A 14,864-nucleotide genomic window follows, 5' to 3' on the forward strand; every position below is an offset into this window, starting at 1 on the left:
CATTATATCTTCTATTTTTTTTCACACCATTCAATCCTCAACTTGACCTTATATATCTTACAAATTGTTAAGTCAGCTTGAATACAACTTAGAATGCTTAATATTCATCTTCTTATTCAAATAGAACCAAAAACTAAATCAATTGAACTCAATATGCTAAAATAAGAAAATCCTTTGTTAGTCGACCATGCTCGGTAGACACTAACTCAGAAATAATTTTCCTGTATTAACCAAGCAAACTTGATTAACACTACATATTCAAAAAGTTTATTTGGTAATAGAGTGATCTTGATGAACACTGGTTCCATCCAACATTTTCTTCATTAACTGAGTGAGCTCAATTAACACTCAACTTTAGTAAAGTTTCCTTTGATGATAGAGTGAACTCGGTAGACACTGTCTTCTAAACTTGGAAAACTCTAGAATGCTCGACAGACATAGGAAATTGTCCTCATTGCCTGAGTGAACTTGACATACATTGATTGGAAATATATGACATTTTGTGTAACATCAAAGAAAATACACAATAAGTCAATTGTTCTCAACAATTAGAAGGATAGTACAAGGCCTAAATTGAAAACAAAGAGACTGACAAGGAAAAGAGAGATGTGAATGAACTTTTGGCACCTTGTCAAGAAATAAAAGTGGAGATTCATGATCTCCACACTCCTGCAAGACACCCTATGTGATTTGGAGGTTCTTTTATGCAGATGTGTATATGGAGAAAAAACTCATGAGGTTCATTAGATGGAGTTCAGGTATGCTAGCAGGAAGATATGTAGATGTGAATTAGATGGATTTGATGAATTTGGAAGGGTTTAAATGATGGTAGGATATGGAAAGGTAATATTGTACTTTTAAGAATACTAATTAAGAAACAATATTTGAAAGCCAATGTATTATTGTACTTTTAAGATTATCTAAAAAACTTTACCTCAAGTGTTCTTGCTCCTAGTCTCACACCTCTAGCAAAATGAGTACTATGTGGTGTTCTCATATTGCTTGCTACACCCTACATTGCATATTGTTTGAACATATCAATCTAAAGTGCTCTAAAAAAAATTTTAAAAAATTTACTTTTATGACATTTAGGTGATTAAATAATATCATGTCAAAACTCATGAAGTTCATTAGATGGGCTTTGGGTAATGCCAGGAGCAAGAGATGTGGATGGGAATTGGATGGATTTGATGAATGGGAGGGTTTCAATGATGGTAGGAGATAGAAGAAGATCTATAAATGGGTTGTTAGTGTCATATCAATTAAGAAACAATATTTTAAAGCCAATGTATTATTGTACTTTTAAGAATATTTAAATAACTTTACCTCAGGTGTTCTTTTCCCTAGCTTTGTACCTCTAGTTGAATGAGTACTCTGTGGTGTTCTTGTACTACTTGCTACTCATTCTTCTTGTTGCACCTTGCATTTCATATTGTTCACATATCAATCTAGAGTGATCTATAGATTTTTTTTTCACTTTTACAATATTTAGGTGATTAAATAATTGTTGTAAATATGCAAGACTATGCTAGGTTACTAAGAGGGGAGGGGTGAATTAGTAAGCTCAAAAACTTTATCAAATACTCATCTTAATTGCAATAATCCAATAACCATTCAATCATTAAATCAGATCTAACTTAATGCATGAGAAACTAAAAACATAAACATTCATGACACATGAACACAATCATTTTGTGACCCAAAAACCTTCCAAATAGAAAGTAAAACTCAGGTGGGGATGATACCCACAAAAATTCAATACTGCAGCATAAAGTTGGCCTATTAAGGCTTATAATGATCACTTATGATGATCTGCCTTGTTAGGAGCAATTAGGACTACTCGGTCCACCTTGTTAGAGGATTTGCAAACATACAATGAAGTATGCACTCAATAAAGAGATTTGATAAAAAATTATTAAGTCTACCTTGTTAGAGGATTTGAACTTGTTCACTTGTTAGAATGAAATAGTAGATCTCTGACTTACAACTGATTTGCTAATAGAGATTCTTTGATGTACTAATCACCTTTATGTGATAGATATGACTTTGCTACTCCTTTGCTAACATGGCCTTACAATATACTTTGTTGCTAATTCACATTCACATGCTTCTTACTTATTCTTCATTCATGCATACATACATTCATATATTCATTGCTTCATACACACATATTGGTTATGATACAATACATTATATATATATATATATATATATATATATATATATATATCAATCCAATTTTAAAAACTATAAAGTCAACCAATAAACAAGTTAACACCAATATTACAAAGTCAGCTCAAATGAATACACTTGGGTTTTGAAGACTAACTTGGTGAAGTTCTGATACATGGTGTCCATTGTCATTAATCGACATCATCATGCATTTGGTAGCAGTAGAAGCTCGATTCATACTAATCATCTCAGATTAGTCTTGAACTTGGTCTCCACGGGTGACTCGATATATATTGGGTAACTTGGTAAAAACTAAATTACATGTTTACCATGACTGCACTCAGTAAACACTGATCATCACATAGCTCGGTTAACACTATCTTCACTTTACATGAACTTCTAGCTCAATTTGAATTGTGAAGCTTGGTAACCACTGAACTACTCAGGTTGAACTATTGGATTTCACACTACCTGAATTCACTTGGTAACCACTGGGATGCTTGGTAGGAACTATAAAGCTTAGTGGCTACTAAATCACATGGCAAACACTATAGACTGCTCAATGAGCTCGATAGCCATACATAATTTGAATAAGTGTTGTCACTAATAACAAACTTGACTTAATGTCAAAAATATCCCCCTTTGGCATTAGTGACAAAAACACTTATCAGCCAAAACTTATATACATCACAACGTGATAGTGGCTTGGTATTGTATACTATTTTTGAGATTTTTCATTTTTGTCTTTGTAAGTATATACAATATACTTTCCTTTCCTTTGCATGATTCTCCTCCATACAATATACATATTGTTTCTCATATACACATACTGCTTTTCCTATACATACTATTTCTCATACTGTTTCTCCCCCTTTTTGACAATAATGCCAAAGATTTATTCAAAATTTATTTACACAGAGACACCAATATAAGAAAGAAACTTAGAATGTAGAAAACAAAAAATGTAGAATCCAAAATTGTAGAACTTGAAACTATACTTATTGCTAAAGAACAAAAAATTGTAGAACATGCTATACTCATTGCTGATGAACTTGACTCAGGAACTAAAGAAGAGGCAGGTTGTAGCTTGGTAGATGAAGTGGTAGACACTTCCATTAGTGTTGTGCTGAGCTATGAGGGAGTGAAGAGTGATTGGACATTTGATGTATCTATTGTGGTCACAATCAAACTTTCTGAAGCTATCTTTGAACTTTATGTAGCTACTGATTTTCTTGGAGAATGAGGAAGTGATGCAATGACTATTGCTGCTATCTTCATAGGATCAATCTCCTCATCATCTTCTTTGTCTTCCTCGGTAGCTTCTTCCTCTTTATCTTCTTCAACTTCTTCATTGTCAAACTATATTGTCTCAAAGTATGTTCCTTCTTCTTCATCATCATTCTCATCATCCTTGACTTCTACTAGAAAGTCACTCTATTTATGCAAGTGATAAATGTTCTTCCAAATGCCTATAGCATTCTTGACTGCATGCTCTATATCTTTTAACAAAATTAAATAAGTATTGAATCTAAGAGTCATCTTGTCTTCATTTTTATTCATAGACTCTTTTACTTCGGCATTGGTAATGCTCAGTAACAATTGCCTCAAGGTTTTTTCATAGATATCTTTTTTTATCTACATAGCTAAATCCCATCTTGGCTTCAACTTCTCTAATAGCTCATTAAAGATCTGAGAGGCTATCTAATCAAGGGAATACTTCCATTTGCCCATCTTGGTTAGCACCAATTCTTCAATTTGCTTCTTCTTAGCCTTTGTCTTGGTCTCATACTTCAATGATTTGAAGTTGGTTATGCTTGTACCTTCTTCCAATTTTTTTATTTTTTCTTGGAAGGTTGGAGGAGGCTTGCTAAACACAACTTCACTACCTTTCTTCCTAGATCTCCTGGTAAACACTACAATGGATGGCTTGGGTGGCTTGGTGATGATCACCTTGCCTTTCTTCTTTATTGGCTCTTCTTCCTTTTTTGACTCTTCTTCATCCTCTACATTATCATCATCTTCTCCCTTACCCTTGGTTGACATAAGAGGTGTGCTAGATTTGAGTTTTACTATTCTCCTATTGCCTTTGTTAACCACCTGTGGAAGCTTGAATTCAAGCTCTATTCTTGCCTTGCCTCATCATATGTTCCAAAGTGTGGCACCTTTGGATTAACAGGCTCATTTATCAAGGCCTTAATTATGTCTTTTTCTTCATTAATGTTTACCTCATAGGGAAGATTTTTTGCCCATACAACTCTTGGAATTACTGCCTAAATGTAGACTTTGTCACTATCTATGATAAAAAACACATCATCTTTGTAATCTTCAACCAATTTCTTGGGAATCTTGAATCTATTATTCATTTTCTCCTTGAAGAAATCAAAGTAGTTATCCATTATGCCAAAAAAATTCTCACCTATTTTTGCAATATACTCGTTAATCTGATACAAAATTGGCACATCCTTTCTCCATATGACTGTACCTTTAGAAGGGAAAAACTTTTGAACATAGAAAAATAGACATGTCAATAATGAACCAAATTTTCAAGGGTTATTCTTGGATGTACTTATACTTACCATGTTTTTGTTAAACTATTTCAACAAGAAGTCTGCAAGATCATATAACAATTTTTTCTTCATGACTTTGAATGCAAAGTCTACTGCTTCACATGACACACTATTTAGATGACTAGAATTGTAGATCTTGTGTGCTATCACATGTATGAAAATTTTTAGTTCTGCATCTATTACACTACTAATCTTCATACCTCTTCCATCACACTCAACTAGGGATGTATCTAACCCATTTGATTTGGAAACTTTAGGGTAGGTAGGGAATTTGGGTTAAACCTTTATCTTCCAAGTACTTATGTTTGGATTTAAGAACACCAATCACACACAATTCACCTAGGGCATCATCCACCTCTAGGGTTCCAATTTATTGAATTGCACACTTAAAATGATTTCAAATATCATTAATGAGTAGTACCTTAGGAGGGATTTGCGATTGCACTCCATTTGGATCTAGGGTTTCTGCAATTGTTGGCACAAGTTTGAAATCTGGTGGTTTCCATTTGACTCCTTAGACCAATATTTTTTACCCTTTCTTTGCATTGCTACTATTGCTTGATCCTACCATGACTATTCATTAGGTTATGGAAAACTTTAAAAAAATGCACTGCAAACTCCACTCAAAATCACTCTATCACTTTGCAATTCATTTGATCACAATAAATCTTTAAATTTTTTTGTGAAAAATGAATTTGACCTTCTGCTCTTTTGATAACACTTCACCATTTATTCTCAATATGAAGGTATTTGTGATGACATCATTATGCATGACAGGCTGTCATCCACTATCTATTTGGATCACTTGGTGAATGATTCATAACTCAGTAACCAAACATGTGTGACTAGTTACTACCAACCTTGCTCGATAGAGTCCATGACCCAACCTTATTCAATAGACAAAGTAACTTGGTGATAACTGATCTAATCTTTTGTGATCCCTTTGTATCTTGAATAATGATTTGGATCTTTGCTTCCTTTCAATTTTGGAACTATTTAGATGTGATTGTGATAATGTAGTTCCAGTTCTTTCTTAAGAACTTAATTGGAGAGATTCTGCTCATTTAGTTGATTCAATTGATTCATGTCTACTTGGGATTTTATCATTCTCTCATTGACTTGTTTCTTAATGTTTAGGTCATTTTTTAATCTTTCACTTATTTGCTTTCCAGATCTCAGCTCATTTTTTTATTCTTTCATTGATTTGTCTTTCTGAATTTAGATCATTCCTTAATCTTTCATTGATCTGTCTTTGACACATGATTTCTTCATTTGCATTGGAGATTTGATCTATAAGATCTTCATGCTGAATGGATTGGTTTTGGATCTCATTGTTTCTTCCATCCATTTCTTCTTTGATCTTGTTTCTTTGTTCCAAGATTTCACATAGCCTTATTGACTAAATTTCTTTTTATGTCTTGAGCTTTCTTATTTCTTCTTGTAGGAACCATTCTTCTCTAAGGGTTCTTTGCTTGCATCATTTGCTTCATCTGAACTGCTTGAAGGGAAAAGGTCTTCAATCTTTTCTTCAATGTATTGATGATCATTCATCTGATTCGCAAGTTCCTTCCTTCTTTTTAGGGATTGGGAAAGTTGCTCCTTAGCTTTCTTGAGTTGTGCAATGGCCACTTCTAGATCTAGCCTTTCATTGTCAATTGCTTTATCAAGTCCAAATATCTCCATTGTCCTTGATCTTTGTTCAAGTTGTCAAGCTTTATCCTGAGAACCACAAATGCTCTGATACCAATTGTTGGAAATATTAAAGACTATGCCAAATTACTAATAGGGGAGGGGTGAATTAGTAACCTCAAAAACTTTATCAAATACTGATCTTAATTGCATTAATCCAATAACCATTAAATCATTAAATCAGATCTAACTATATGCATGAGAAACTAAAAATATAAACATTCATGGCACATGAAAACAATGATTTGGTGACCCAGAAACCTTCCAAATAGAAAGTAAAACAAGGTGGGGATGATACCCACAAAACTTCAATACTGTAGCATAACATTGGCCTATTAAGGCTTACAATGATCACTTATGATGATCTACCCTATTAGGAGCAATTAGGACTGCTAGGTCCACCTTGTTAGAGGATTTTCAAACATACAATGAAGTATGCACTCGGTAAAGAGATTTGACAAAAGACTATTAAGTCTACCTTTTTAGAGGATTTGAATTGGTTTACCTATTAGAATGAATAAATAGATCTTTGACTTACAACTAATTTTTTGATAGAGATTCTTTGATGTACTGATCACCTTTATGTGATAGATATGACTTTGTTGCTTCTTTACTGATATGGCCTTACAATATACTTTGTTGCTGATTCGCATTCACATGCTTCTTACTTATTCTTCATTCATGCCATGCATACATACATTTATATATTCATTGCTTCATACACACATATTGGATATGATACAATACATTACACACACACACACACACACACACACACACACACACACACACACACACACACACACACACACACACACACACACATACACACACACACACATCAATCCAATTTACAAAACTACAAATTTGACCAATATACAAGTTAACACCAATATTGGAAAGTTGGCTTGAATGAAGACACTCAGGTTCTGAAGACTGGCTTGGTAAAGTTCTAATACACAGTGTCCACTATCATTACTTGACATCTTCATGCATTTAGTAGAAGTAGAAGTTTGGTTCATACTAATCATCTCAGAGTAGTCTCGAACATGGTCTACACTAGTGACTTGGTAAAAACTGAATTACATGTTTACCATGACTGCACTTGGTAAACACTGATCATCACATAGCTCAGTTAACACTATCTTCACTTCACATGAATTGCTAGCTCAGTTTGAACTGCGAAGCTTGGTAACCAATGAACTGCTCGGGTTGAACTATTTGACTTCACACTACTTGAATTCACTTGGTAACCACTAGGATGCTTAGTAGAAACTGTAAAGCTCAGTGGCTATTGAATTACATGGCAAACACTATAGACTATTCAATGAGCTCAGTAGCCATACAAAATTTGAATAAGTGTTGTCACTAATAAAAAACTTGACTTAATGACAATAAATAATAATATGTCAAAACTCAAACAAACAAACCTATGTCCCTTGTCCACCCAAGACCATCACCATCAAATCATCCATGAATATGAAATACCCACCTTCGTATGAATAACAAGTATAGCCACAATGTACATGTGGATGAGATGATACTCCATCTTAAGATGCCTCCATATCTATCCCATCACATATGTGCTGATAGCTAAAACAAAAATGTTGATTAGGCCCCGAAGACTGTAATGATGATGCAAGTGGCACAAGTGAGGATGACACTAGTTGTACATATAACACAAGTGGAGATGACACTAGTGGTGCAAGTGAGATAAGCGGAGATAACATTGGTGGTGTAGGTGATGTTGAAGGAGTTGTCATAGGCTATGATGACTAAGGTGTCATAGGCAATGATGATGGAGTTGTCACATGCTATCATGAACCTTGTGCCATAGGCAATGATGATGGAGCTGTCATAGGTGCATGTGATGATGGTCAAGGTGCCATAGGTATAGGAAAACCACTTAACTATGAGCCATGCTAAATGATAACATTGTCAATGATGCAGCCACATGAAGATTTTGGAAATCAATAGACTCCTTTACAATTGATGGGAACACAACATGAGGCATGGGTTTTCATGTTTTACATCTCCTCTCATTTTGTGATACCACCCTATGAGCCACAAGTCTATCTTGTGAAGAGCCTCTCCCTCTACCCTAGAACTGATGGATGTCAAAGTAATTTGGCTTCTTGCCAAGGGTGAACTCACAATATAGATTTCTAAAAAATTATAGAGGCACCTCATAATTATTACATGGTGGTAGGTCAAATACCATATACCACCTATCCCAAAAACATGATCTCATCCTAGCATGAGTGCACCAATGAATAGAAAAAGTTTTGGTTGTGTGTAATAGTGAGTTGTCATATATAAGATTAGTGAAAAGAGAACATGTATAATACCTTTCTTTATGTCTTTATCTTTCACTTACTGAGATGATAACCCATTGACATAAAATGCATGACACCTATCCCTCCATATACCCTATTTCATAACCTCCCTAGACACCTCATTTGCATTTTGGGCTATTTGTTCATGTGTATTTGCTAGGGTTGAGTGGTGAGAAAGTGTAGATGACTGCAACCTATTAACCATTTGGGTAATTTTAGCACTATTATGTGAGAGGCGTCTTATGAAGTTCTCTTGTATAGTAGTTAAATGATGTAATTTTATGTGTAGAGGGTTTATAAGAGGTGGTGGTTGTTGAATGGGAACATTGAGTGGAGGGTTTTGTGGTCATGTCATTGCGGGCAGAGGGTTTTGTGGTTGTGTCACAATAGGTGGAGTGTTTTGTGTTTATGTCATAATGAGTGGAGGGTTTGATTGTGTAGTAGGTGGTCTTTCGTCTCTCCCTCATTTTATTGGATTCCATCAATATTAAAAAAAATTAAAAACAATTACAGAACATATAAATTACAAAACCACATTATAAAATTTGATTAAAAATACATAAACGATGAATAGAATGAAGACTTACCTCGTTTTTGAGGCACCATGGATGGAAATGCATCAAAAATCATTTTTTATGCTAAACCAACTCAGGTTTTTGGTTTCTTCTCTGTAATCCACACTAGTACTGCCATTTGAGGGTATACAAATACCCTCAAACTGAACAATAGACACAATTTATACTTTTAAAAACCTAATTGAGTTTTTTGGATTATATTATTTAATAACCTGATTGGGTTTTACAATATCTAATCAGGTTTTTAAAATTATAATGGGCAAGCTTGGATACCAAGACTATACGAAATTTCACTTTTAAATAACTTGATAGGCTTATTGAAATTTTTTCTTTTTTTTGGGGTGGTGTCCACTTTTTTGTACACTAACTTGGTGGACACAACTACACTTCACATAACTCTGATGCCTATCATGAGGTCCAATATGTCATCCTCCAAAAATTATTATCATAATCGACTTAGTGCACCTTGTGAATACCTAGGTCTAGCATGCACATTTGTATTCTCGATAATAAATGAATGAGAGAAGGTTTCCCCTAGTGTTTAAAAACCAATTAGAGCTAACAAAGCTGCCATAATGGTCCCATGATGAGAGGATTTAAAGATGCACCACTTAATAATTTTCTACTACATAAAAATGTAAGTTTTAATGTCAAGTGAAATGTGCTCACTAAAACCAAACTATGTGGAGTGTCAAAAAAATGAGGTACACACACTTAGACCTTAGGAACACTTCCTTTGTGCACTTTATGGATCTTTGATACCCATCATGAGGTTTGAGATATCACCCTCCAAAAATCATTATCATAATTGACTTGGTACACCTTGGGAACACTAGGTCTGAAAAGTGTGAAAGAATTCTTGATGCTTGATGAGTGGAATGAAATATCCCCTAGTGTTTAATTGACCAATTAGAGCTAACAAAGTTGATAGAATGGTCCTAGGATGAATGAATTTAAAGATGCACCAATTATTGAATTTCCATTGTGCAGCAATGTAAGTTCTTGTGTCAAGTGAAGTGTGCTCAACAAAATCAAATTGCATGGAGTATCAAAAAATGGAGATACACACACTTAGACCTTGGGAACTCATTTCTTGTGCACTTCATAGAACTTTGATACACATCATGAGGTTTGAGATATCACCCTCCAAAAATTGTTGTCCTAATTGACTTAGTGCACCTTGGGAACACCTAAGTCTTGCATGTGTGAAAGAATTCTCGATGATAAATGAATGAGAGAAGATATCCCCTAGCATTTACTTGACCAATATAAGCTAACATAACTGAGAGAATGGTCCCAAGATGAACAAATTTAAAAATGCACTTTTTAGCAACTTTCCACTATGCAATAATGCAATCTTTTGTATAAGGTGAAACATGCTTGCCAAAACCAAACTATTTAGAGTATGAAAAAATGGAGCTATATTTAATTGGACCTTGGGAAAACATTCCTTGTATAGTTCATAGATCTCCAATAGCCATCATGAGGTTTGAGATATCACCCTCCAAATATCATTGTCATAATTGACTTAGTGCACATCAGGAACACCTAGTTCTAGCATGTACATAAGAATTCTCAATTCTTAGTGAGAAAAATAAGATGTTTCTTAGCATTTACCTATCCAATTGGAGCTAATAGAGTTGACAAAATGGTCCCAGGTGTTAGATAATTGAAAGGGGTTGTGGGGTGGATCAAGTATGGCTAGGTCCTTAATACACTTTTCAACAACTTAGCAATTTCACCTTCCAATCAACAAGTTGGTAACATATCAAAAATTCACTACAATAATCAATTTAATCTTTTCCAATATATTGTTAACTTATATATCAAGTGTTAGAGTAACCTTCTTATATATACCAAGTTTTAACATGAAGTAATAAAAATGAAATAAACATACAACACAATCAAGATCCACACATTTTGATATAAGTATTTTAATGTGGAAATCCTATTTTAAGGGAAAACCATGTAGGAATTGGCAACCCAAAAATTTCACTCTTCTAAAGTGAGCTCTATTAGGAGCCAACATGGTTAAAGGTTACATACACTTTATTAATGTGACCCTGTTGGGGGATTTACACCAAAAATAATGTAGACCTTATCACTCCTTAATTGAATGGCCTGATCTAAAGAACTTACAAACATTCAGAGGAATGCCACCATAAAAATGGATTTACAAATAAGATTGTTAAGTCCACTTGGCTTAGAGAGTTTTTGCTACAATTGTTAGAGAGTACCAGTGGAAAGATCTAATAAAAATACAACTACCTTTTCTATTTCAAATCTCCATTTTACTCATGCTTTCTCCTTTTTTCTTCCACTTCTTTCTTTTGTTGATCCACTCACATACATATCAACTTCACACTTCACTTGCTAGATTTCACAATGCTACTCTTCTTGGTTTAACCTTCCACCTTCTGCTTCACAAATGACTCGATCAACAAAAAATAATGAACATGATGTTTATCCGTTAGATATACAAATTATTTCCACTTCATCAAATTCTCCTATATTTTTCCACTTACTCACAATCATCAAATATTTATCCAACTAAGATACATTGAATCTAGACACTCAGGTATCACACTTTCTCCTTGATTTTTGAGCTTTATTTCAAACCATTAAATCTCTATCATTAGATCTTCTTTGAACTTCTCTAGGCATAGATCTCATAACAAACTTCATCCTTATTGCAGATACTTCTCGATCAATCCATATCTTAAGATAAAATGTTGGACTTCAATTGAATCTTCTCCAAACCATTCTTCATTTCCTTTCTCTATTATCACTAAACTTGCTCAATCAATACTAAGCTCAATTAACATTGTTATTACTTTCCTAATACTATTCATTCTTCATTCACTTTACATATGCCATGTGACTACTATAATAGCTCAGTAACCATTAGTCCTTCATTTACCGACCTTATTGACTAGCTTGGTGCAACTTACTATTTCTTTTTCTTTCTACTTCAAGACTTATTTTCTTCTTTGTCAAACTATGATATTGCTATCAGGATTTAACTATGTAGTTTTTGAGTCAAACTCATTGGCCCATGTTTCATGAGTAGAGATTCACATGAATCCATCTCTCATGAGAATACATGGAACACTTAACACTCATTCGATCTAATTGATGCTTACAGGGGTGAAGGACCGAGAGTTCCTAGGAGGTCACTCATCCTAGTACTACTGAAGCTTGAGCATGCTTAACTACATAGTTCTATCCATGGTTAACCCCACTCTTCTTTCAACCTCATTTGGATGAATAATACATATAAGAGATAGAGAGCGGTTGATTATGTTGAGCTTCAAATGAATTTTTATAGCATGTAAGTTTATGATTAGTTAGCTCAATATTTTGGGTATGTTATCCTAAAGTTTAATATTTAGAGTTTTTGAAGAATTTAGGCATTGGGTCTATTTTATTTCTTTATTAACCTTTAACAAGGTTAGATCCTTCTAACAAGGTTTCAAGGTCTCCTAAAAGGGATTTTTCATCTAACAAGAACTATTGTACTAAATGCATTGTAATTGGCTCATAACATGATCACATCCTTTCACAAGGAACATATATACTAGTACACTCTCTTGTGGGTGTCATCCATACTGAGGTTTTTCCTTTGGTTAACATTTTCCCTATTCAAAAAATCATTGTGTTATGGTCTATGGTTTTCTCTTGTTGTGCATTAGTGTTATAATTGCTAGAGTTGTAATTTATAATTTCTGATTTAAGTTTAATTTGTCACAATTGATTCACCCCACCCACTAGTTGTGTGTGGAATTTACTTCTTAATAGTAATTACAAGGAGGAACAAAAGGCTTTTTGATCATCCATTGAGATAATAAGAGACATTCCAATGTTCAAGCATCCAAGACTATATCCAATCAAGCATTCAAGACATGACAAAGTTGCAAATGGATTGTGAAAATGCAAAGGAGTACTTTAGCCCTTGGGGGCTTTCTATGATTTCATGTTATTTTTAGATCTATTACTTATTTATTCATTTTTATACATTAGCATGTATTCAAACACACATTGACTACAATTTCATGTTAGAGTTTCAATCTTTATGGTTAGGTCTTAGCATTTTATAGTACACATTTCTTTTCCATTTTAGATCCACAATCTATATTGAAGAGCACTAGACATATTACATTCTTCCTAATGACTATACATGGAGGTGGAAATCACCAAAGTAGGGTGTTGACTAAGGTTGGTAGTTGTTAGAATAGATATAAGAGAGCCAAAATCTATATTTCTAGAGTTTTTGACTTGTTTTGAGCCTTCAATAGAGGTTGAGGTTATCCTCTACCTAGGGTCTAAGATGAGGTCAATTTGGATCCTTCAGGTTGACCTTCTCAAATAGAAAATTAAGTTCAATCCAATTCAAATTTTCTAATTTTCGATGAAATTATTCATGTTGGTGCTATGATTAGGAAAAAATAATTCATTTTTTAGCTTTATAATTTCATGTTTCAAATATGATTTACGTATTATCTTTATCACTCTTTAAATTATGAATAAAAAATCCACATAGTTGAGGTCTTGTGCTTTTCTCCTACTATCAACTGTGGCTCTAGCTAGATCTATTCTATGGGCTAGGATTCCTCTTAATTCTCATTTTATTTTGGTTTATAATACACTTTTGGTGAGCCTGTACCTTTTATGCATTATTCCATTCCTTTTAGGTGGATAGTCAGATCTTGCATGCATTTCAATCATATAAAAAAATAACAAAAACATTGCATTTTTTAAAATTCATTTTTCATATCTTGCATATTTAAGAAAAACACAAAAATAATTGCATTTCATTACTTAGTTTATTTTCAACATGTATGATTCCTTTTATGAGTATTTTGATGACTCCATTAGGCATGATGTTAGAACCCTTACTCTGGTGTCAATTCACATAGATGAAGTTGTGATGGATAAAATTTCCCATGATTCCATTCCTTAACATCTTCCTCCACATCTCTTCAACCCAAACTTTATCATACATTTCTTTCTTGCCTTCCTTTGAACAATTCTATGTTTAACATTCAAGCACCTAAAATGGTTGTTCATCCCAAATCATTAATTACAATTAAGGGATGCCCTCAACCAACTAATCTACCTCTTCTCACTATTGAGTGTTGTCCTCAAATATCTATTAAAGGGAAATCTATAAGTCCTTTGGAATTCTTTAATGATAATGAATTAGTTGATCATGCTTACCATATATAGAGTAATCCTCAACCAACTAATGTAAATGGAAGGTAACCTACAATCTATCAAGCAATTGTAGTTAAATGTACTCCTTTTGACAATTTACTCTATTCTTTTTACAACACAAGTTTGACTAGATGGGAAGTTATTATCTTTGTTAGTTTCAATGCTACAATTTGTTATGAATTTTTATTTTAGTATATCTTGTTTCATATTCATTTTATATTCTTTTGTGGTGAGATTTAATAGCCAATACTAGACCCTATATGCAAGCTATTCTAAGATTACTTGAATGATTAAAATAGTTCTATAGTTTT

The sequence above is a fragment of the Cupressus sempervirens genome, chromosome 8 (genome assembly GCF_028749045.1).
Source record: "Cupressus sempervirens isolate cs-2001-9-10 chromosome 8, ASM2874904v1, whole genome shotgun sequence".
Lineage (NCBI taxonomy): Eukaryota > Viridiplantae > Streptophyta > Pinopsida > Cupressales > Cupressaceae > Cupressus > Cupressus sempervirens.